Source organism: Microtus oregoni, unplaced genomic scaffold (genome assembly GCF_018167655.1).
Source record: "Microtus oregoni isolate MIOR12 unplaced genomic scaffold, Mior012 000055F_ref0000237, whole genome shotgun sequence".
In the NCBI taxonomy this organism is placed as follows: Eukaryota; Metazoa; Chordata; class Mammalia; order Rodentia; family Cricetidae; genus Microtus; species Microtus oregoni.
Genome location: NW_024543831.1, coordinates 795,565 through 803,238, shown reverse-complemented (window position 1 = coordinate 803,238; position 7,674 = coordinate 795,565). Strand labels below are relative to the sequence as shown.

The following is a 7,674-nucleotide window of genomic DNA, read 5'->3' as shown; positions in this document are numbered from 1 at the left end:
AGTATCCCGAGGGCTGGGATTAGAGAAATGTGTCACTGAACCCAGCTAATAAATCTTTCTTTTGAAATTTTTTTCATAAAAATATTTTCTTTCTTTTTTTCTTTTTCTTTTTTTTATAGTTTTATAATAGATTTATTTTTAAAGGGTAAAACACTCAGACAATTTAAATACAAGTCCAACAGAACCGCTGTCAGTCAGCCATGATGCAATTGGGCGTTCTCGGAGTCCTCCCGACGAGGAAGAAGGCTCTGAAACTTTATTCATATACATCCGTCTTATCTGCATTGTAATCTACAATTTCTTGTGGCCACATTAACTTCTCTGCATATGTATCAGGAATTTCAAATCCAAGTTTGTCTTCAATGGCCATAATAATCTCCACTTGGTCCAAACTGTCTAAGCCTAGGTCTTTCATAAAATGAGAATTTACTGAGAGCTTTTCTGGGTCAGTCTTGTCATAGAGTTTCAAGACATACAGCGCTCGGTCCTTAATTCCTTCTAACGTCAAAGGGGGTGTGCCACTCTACCGGAGGCACAAGTGTGTGACCTGAGTGAGGGCCAGGGCAGGCTGCAGAGTCCCAGACCTCCTCTGGGTTCCCTCAGGGTAGAAAGTGGTGCTGAGTGGCTGGGCCAAGGCCAGTCTGGGAAGCCAGGGCAGCGGTGCATAGGCCTCGGGCAGGCAGCAGACACAGACGGAAAGGACATGAGCCGCCACGGCTGCACCAACCTAGAATGCACTGCCATAAAAATCTATTCTAATCATGCTTTTCTCATCCCAGATCTTCCTCACCTTCCACACCCACCCAACTCCATGCTCTTTCTCTCTTAAAAAACACAAACAAACAAGCAAAACAAATAAACCAAAAATACAAAGACCAAGAAGCCCATACACTGCCCCACACAAATCCCTACAAAAATGGAAACCAAACTATACAAGCAAAACACCAGTAAGACAAAAAAAAAATGCCCGAAACAATTAGAATCTATAAAGACACCATTGAATTTGTTTTGAGTTGGCCATCTACTGTTAGACATGGGGTTACCCTGACTGTGGCTGACAGACCCCGTGAGACTCCATTGGAGAGAACGAATTTTTCCTTTGTAAGTGGTGTCAGCTGCAGACAGCTTCTTGGTTAGGGTGGGAGCCGCCGTCGACTTCCTGATCCCTGTCTGGTGTGAACCTGTGCATCCTGCTATAGTCTTTCTGAATTTAACTGTGCTCAGTCCTGCTGTGTTTGGAGCCCGGCTTCCTTGGAGTCACCCGCTCCTTCCTCCTGAATAGGGCAGAGCAGAGATGGGCACTGAGTCTTCAAAGGGGAACCAGAGCTGCCCATGGGTGATAGATTGCCTCATTAGTGGTCCCCATGAATCAAGCCTCCAGTATCTGTGCCAGTTCTGGGTGTGGCCATGGGACAAGCTTTGGCCAACTGGCCATTAGCGTGCGTGATGAAGACAGGTGCCTAAACACTGCGTTTGTGTTGGCAATTGCTTTCTTGGAAATTAGTTCCAATCAGTCTTGTGAAGAATTTTGAGCTAGCCATGTGGAGAACTGACCATGAGTCATCATGGGATCACCTAGCTCAGACAGCTCCCAGGTGACAGGCCTCTTCTCTGTGTATGACCACAGAAGCGTGTGTGATTCCAAGCGATCCAACATACGATAGAATGGAGGCTGAGGATGTAGCTTAGTGGACAGAATGTTTGCCCAATATGCATGAAACCCCGGGGTTGATATCCAGCATCCACCATCTGGGTGTGGTGGTACATGTCTACAATCCCGCACTCAGGAGTGGGGGCAGGAGGATCAGAAGTTCAAGGCTATCTTTGCCTACGAAGAGAGCTTGAGGCCAGCCTGGAATACATGAGACCCTGTCTCAAAACATGAATAAATGAATAAATCTCCCAAAACAACAAATTACCCCAGATAGGCCTATGTTGATTCCAAAACCTGGGTACAAATTCTTATGTATTCTTTTATTAAGAAATGAAGTCTGGGCATAGTGGGGCCCTGTTTAAAAAAAAAAAAGAGCTGGGGCCGTAGTGGTGGTGCATGCCTTTAATCCCAGCACTCTGGAGGCGGATGCAGGTGGATTTCTGAGTTCAAGGCCAGCCTGGTCTACTAGTTTGAGGACAGTCAGGGCTGCACAAATAAAATAAAATAAAATAAAATAAAATATGGGGAATTTCTCTCTTTGCCTCAAACCTGCTACATAGCTGAGTATGACCTTGAAATCCTGACCCTTCTGTCCCTACCTCCCAAATGCTGAGATCACAGGTGTGCCCCACCACACCTCCTCTAGACCACTCTGCCTCCTTCCTCTAGACTCTCCACAGGCCTTCTGACTACTTCAGTTATCAGGTCACGCAGAAGTGATGCTAAGATTTTTGCACATGAGTATTAGGAAGTTATGTAGCTTCTCCCTGGAACATTCTCTCCTGGGACCCACATGGAAAACCTGCCTGTCCTGGCTCGGCACAGTCCAAGCTTTCTTACTAAGGGAATCACACGGCAGCCGGAATAAGAGTGCTTGTGCTTTGTAGCGATTGCACAGTTGGTAAAAACTTTGGGTCTGGTGACTTAGAGGACTGGAGATACGCTGTGGTTCAGACACATGCAGTCCCCCACACTCATGCTAGAAGCTTGATCCCCAGTATAACTGTGTGAAACTGGTGGTACCTTTAAGAGGTGGAGCCTGGTGGAAGGTAAATAGGTCATAGGGCTCCACCTCATGAGTGGGTAATGGAGGGACTGGATTTGTCTCATCTCACTCTTCCCTTCTCTCTGTGTGATCGCTTGTCTGTGTGACCCTTCAGAAACTTCTCAGAAGCAGCTGGGAGGAAGGTTCTTACCAGATGCTGACCAGATGGGCCCAAAACCTTGGGTTTCATATTCCAAATCTGAGAGATAAACATATCTCTCTTCTAGTTTCTCCTTTTTGCTAAAACAAAACACAAAATAAACAAGAAAGCCTTGTATTTAAGTATGTGGTGGTTTGAATAAGAATGCTTCCCAAGTGGGGTGGTGACCGTGCACACCAGTATTCCTGAGGCAGAGGCAGGCGGATCTCTGTGAGTTCGAGCCCAGCCTGGTCTAGAAGAACTAGTTCCAGGACAGGCTCCAAAGCTATAGAGAAACATTGTCTTGAAAAACAAACAAACAAACAAAAAGAATGGCTCCCATAGGCTCATATATTTGAATGCTTAGTCATTAGGGAGTGGCGCTACTTGAGAAGGATTAGAGGTGTGGCCTTGTTGAAGGAAGTGTAGGCTTTGAGGTTTCAAAAGCCCAAGTCAGGCCCAGTAGCTCTCTCTTTCTGCTGCTTGTAGATCCAGATGTACAACTCTCAGCTACTTCTCCAGTGCCGTATCTGCCTGTTCTCTGCCATGCTTCCCACCATAACAATAACAGAATAAACCTTTGAAACTGGAAACAAGCCTCAATTAAATGGTTCTATTATGAGAGTTGCCATGGTCATGGTGTCTCTTCACAGCAATAGAATACAGACTAAGAGAAATATTGTTTCTCATTCGTTTGTTTTTTTTATTATGTGTGTTTATATGTCCCTTTGCATGCCACAGCCCATGTGTGGAGGTCAGAGGGCAACTTGTATGGGTTGTTTCTCTCCTTTAATCATGAGGGACCCAACACAGGTCATGACTCTTTGTGGCGAGCATCTTGACCCAGTGACCCACTTCACTAGCCCCTCTTTTCCTTTTTTGAACTATCAAGCTCAGACTGGCTGTGCTGGCTACTTTTAGGTCACCTTGACACAAGTTAGAGTCATCAGAGAAGAGGGAGACTCAGTTGAGAAAAATGCTTCCATAAGATCAGGTTGTAGGCAAGCCAATGGGGCATTTTGTTATTTAGTGATTGCTGTGGGAGAGCCCAGCACAACTATGGGAGGTGTGTGGTAGCCCATGTGTGACTCAGTTTCCATCTGGAGTCAGTTCAGACTTACAAATCATTTGAGTTCAAGCTTGTCTGCTCTGCCTGGGTCCTTGAGTGCTGTGACAAAGTTCTGATTAAGCCCATGGGAAAGAGCATTTTGACCATGAGAAAAGAACACGTGATTTAATAGAAAGAATACTGTTGATGCCAAACTTCGGGAATATCGAGATAGAAATTGGAAACTCTTACTCAAGGACAGGAGTGTCTCTCATGATTAGACACTGACTGACTATGCTGTGCTTTGTTCTGCTTTTGCATATAAGCAGGCTCTGAAATCCACTTGAGACTGGTTGGCATTCACCAACAGACCTTCTGGATCTATCCTGTATTTTCTGCCTCAATTTCTTACAGTCTGGTATTTCTTTAACCTTGTGCCCCCTTCCAGATACCCCACCCGACTTCGTTGGAGCAGGCCTTGACATATGGCGCCCAAAGTGGGGCTGGATTTGGGGGACTTATGTGATGGTCACCTTGAGTTAAAAGAGTGCACTCAGAAAAATGGAACTGTGGTGAGCTTATCCAGGAGCTGTGCGTTGTAAATATAAAAGTAAACACACATGTAAATACTAAAAACGCCAGTTGCACAGTCTGAAAACAAGTTAGAAGTAACTTAAATTTAAGAGTTAATGTAATTATAGGTCTAAGAAATAGTAAACAGTTGTTTGTACATTTACTTATAGATATTTTAAAAGTTAGAGGTGCCAAAATAGGGCATCCACAGCTGTGTGTACACATTTAGAATTTGTACTTTTACTTACAGCTGTTTTAAAGGCTAGGGGTACTATGGAAGGACAACAGCAATTGCTTCGGTTTTTGAAATGTGTAAAGGATGTGTGCCCCTGGTTCCCTGCAGCAAGGAAGTCTAGAGATTTCAAAAGGTCTGAGTGGATGAGCGCTCCTTGTCTTGGTCTGTTTTGACTGTTACTATGTTGCTGTTCTGTCTTATGTGTTCATATCTTTGAAAAGCTTAAGTGGCACAGGTACCTGTCTGTCATTGTTGTCTCTGCCTCATCCACCCTGTGCATTTTGTTGGATCAGTTCCAGCACTTTGAGTCCTGAAAGAAAAGCTTCTCCAAGGAGAGGCATGGCAAGGGCCACCTCCCTCTGCTGTTCTCTAGCCCACAGCCAGTCAGCAGCTCCTACAGAGGGCGGGATGCTCATGCTCAGGTGGGCAGGGAGGATACAACAGGGAGACATGCGCGTGTGAACGGGGTGGCAGGGAATTGACCGCTTGCAGTGGAAAAACTGCACGAATGTGAAACAGAATCTGCAATTGTGGCCGGAGAAGTTAGCATTTTTTTTTTTTTCAGGAACACTGGCAGTCAAGGGCAAACTCTGTGCCCACCAGCGCTGCTCCCCCCTCCTTTCCTTCCTAAGAGAAAATCTTCACTGTGATAGCACTCAAGGTCTCTTCTGCTGGCCAACAGTTTCCCACCTTAACCCTTTTCTGTCCTGATACTGCTTGAAGTAAAAATGTCGAATTATACTAACCTGTATGCTTTGGGAAGCATTGATTTTAGGATAAAATCAAAGATGAATTATGTTTGGGAAGCATTATGCTTTTGTTTTCACAGGAAAAGAAAAAATATGGGTTTTAGTTATTTATATCCAATGGGTTACAAATACTTATCATCTTTTAAGGAAATTAGGTACAAATTATTATTGATTAAGATAGAAAACTGCTGGTTATCTCAAATGTTTTACATTGTTACAGGTTTTTATATGTTAATGCAAATTTAAGTTATTCCTATTATGATATATATATATATATATTTCTGCTCTTGTTTAAAATGTTGTATTTATGCAATATTTTGGAGTGCTGGAAGAAATCATAGAAAAACACTTAGAAATTTGCATGTTGTCTGGGAAGTGAGAGAAAAGATAAGAAAAAAATGCAAGAGACTGGAATAATAATTGGGAAAGAAAAAAGGAAATTGTCTATGTCTGGCTAAACCAGAGGAGCAAAGAGGGCGGGCTGGACCCAAGGATACACGGAAAGTTGTAGAAGGCCTCAAGGAAAGCTGTAAAGTCTGTATGAGGTTTGACCATGCTGTGTAAATTCTGGTTAGTTTTCTTCATTAAGAAAGCTGGTGATTCTTCACTTCAGAATATTTATGTTAAAAATGGGATCATGTTCTTTAAAGGTGAAAGGAGGACTCAGGTCAAAAATACAAGTTAACAATTAATCATCATATTGCAACCCTCTGGGTTACAGGGTTCTGTGTGATTGGCCTCCGATGAAATGACAGGCTAAAGCTCTTTGCTATTCAGACTTTCACAGGGAAGCCCAAACATGTTTCCTAAAACTGCCAGCATCACATCTGTAAGTGAAAACGTCAGTCTAACTGCTTCTATGATGATTATAAATAAGACAAAATGCTTGTGTAATGAGTCTGCATAAACTCTGAGGGTCTAAAAAATATAAAGGCCTGAGGACATCAATACAGGTTACAAGGATCTGAAGGCACAAAAGTTTGGATTTTATGGTTCTAAGAGGATAGTCTGAAAAATAGGGATACAGTTTATAAGGATAAAAATGGCTTAAGTTGTATATAAAAGTATTACAGGGTTTCTTTCCACTTCTATAATATCATTATACCAGAACTTCAAGAGTTCAGACTTTAGCATTAATAGAGTTCTGACAAGCTCACAGAGCAATGCCTGCTTACTGTTGGGATCACAAGCTCAAGATTTTAAATTTCTTTCGGTTGTCTTCTGAATATAGGCTTACATGCTGTTTAACCAAAATCTATAGGTTTTGCTAAGGTTCAAGGACGTGAATCTATTTCTGCTGTTTTACAGATACCTGCCACCTGCTTCTTCTACAGCCTGGATTTCAGCACAGATTGATAATGCTAATATATCTAAAACTTTTATGTCTTTTTATAAAATGGAGATTCATATAAATTTCAGAAAAATCAAGAGAGTCCTAAAACTTGGATCCACTTCTCACAAGTTAAAAGAATTATGGTATTTTTCTCTCTCTCCTGGTCTTGGCACTCCTCCCCTTCCTCAGTTACTGAGACTATGAGTCTACAAGTTTCAAATGAGTTCATAAATTTTAACTCTGTTCCTAGTCTGTATCTGTCTCAACAGGTTTTCACTTGGCTGACAAATCCATCCAAGGGTCAGTTGCTGACGACAGCTTACTCCAAATGACTGTGAGTCCTGAACTCGCTGAAAACTGATGGGGACAAATCCAGCCAATGTAAATGCTGTGTTTTCAACTTGTCAATGAACCAGATGCTTTTAAGTTCCCGCATTGCCTTCCACTAACATTCTAGCCTTCCAGGGACTGGAAAGAGCATCCTAAGGTCAGCAGGAAGTACTTATAGAAAGAATACATCGTCCCTGTCCCCTCCCCACCATGGAATGTTAGATAGAAAGTGAATTTCTCTGTTAGCCATCACAGGGCTTTAAGTCACTGATGCCTTAAATAAATGATAGTTCCTGTCTGGGTACTGTTGGCAGAGGCTGCTTGTTCATTTCCCAGCCACCCAGGCCCAAAATAATCACACAGAAACTGTATTATTTACAATACTGTTTGGCCAATAGCTTAAGTATATTTCTAGCTAGCTCTTACATCTTAAATTAACCCATTTCTTTTATTTTATATTTTTCCATGAGGCTCGTGGTTTACTGACAAGGTTCAGGTGAGTCTGTCTTCTGCAGCAACTACATGGCTTCTCATTGACTCTGCTTACTCTCTCCTTCTCTATCTGCCT

The 7,674-nt window shown here is 42.7% G+C and overlaps 1 pseudogene; it reads right to left on the bottom strand.

The window, feature by feature from the left end:
• Nucleotides 1–256: 256 nt before the first annotated feature.
• Nucleotides 257–1,767, bottom strand: LOC121438215 (annotated as a pseudogene).
• Nucleotides 1,768–7,674: the final 5,907 nt, after the last annotated feature.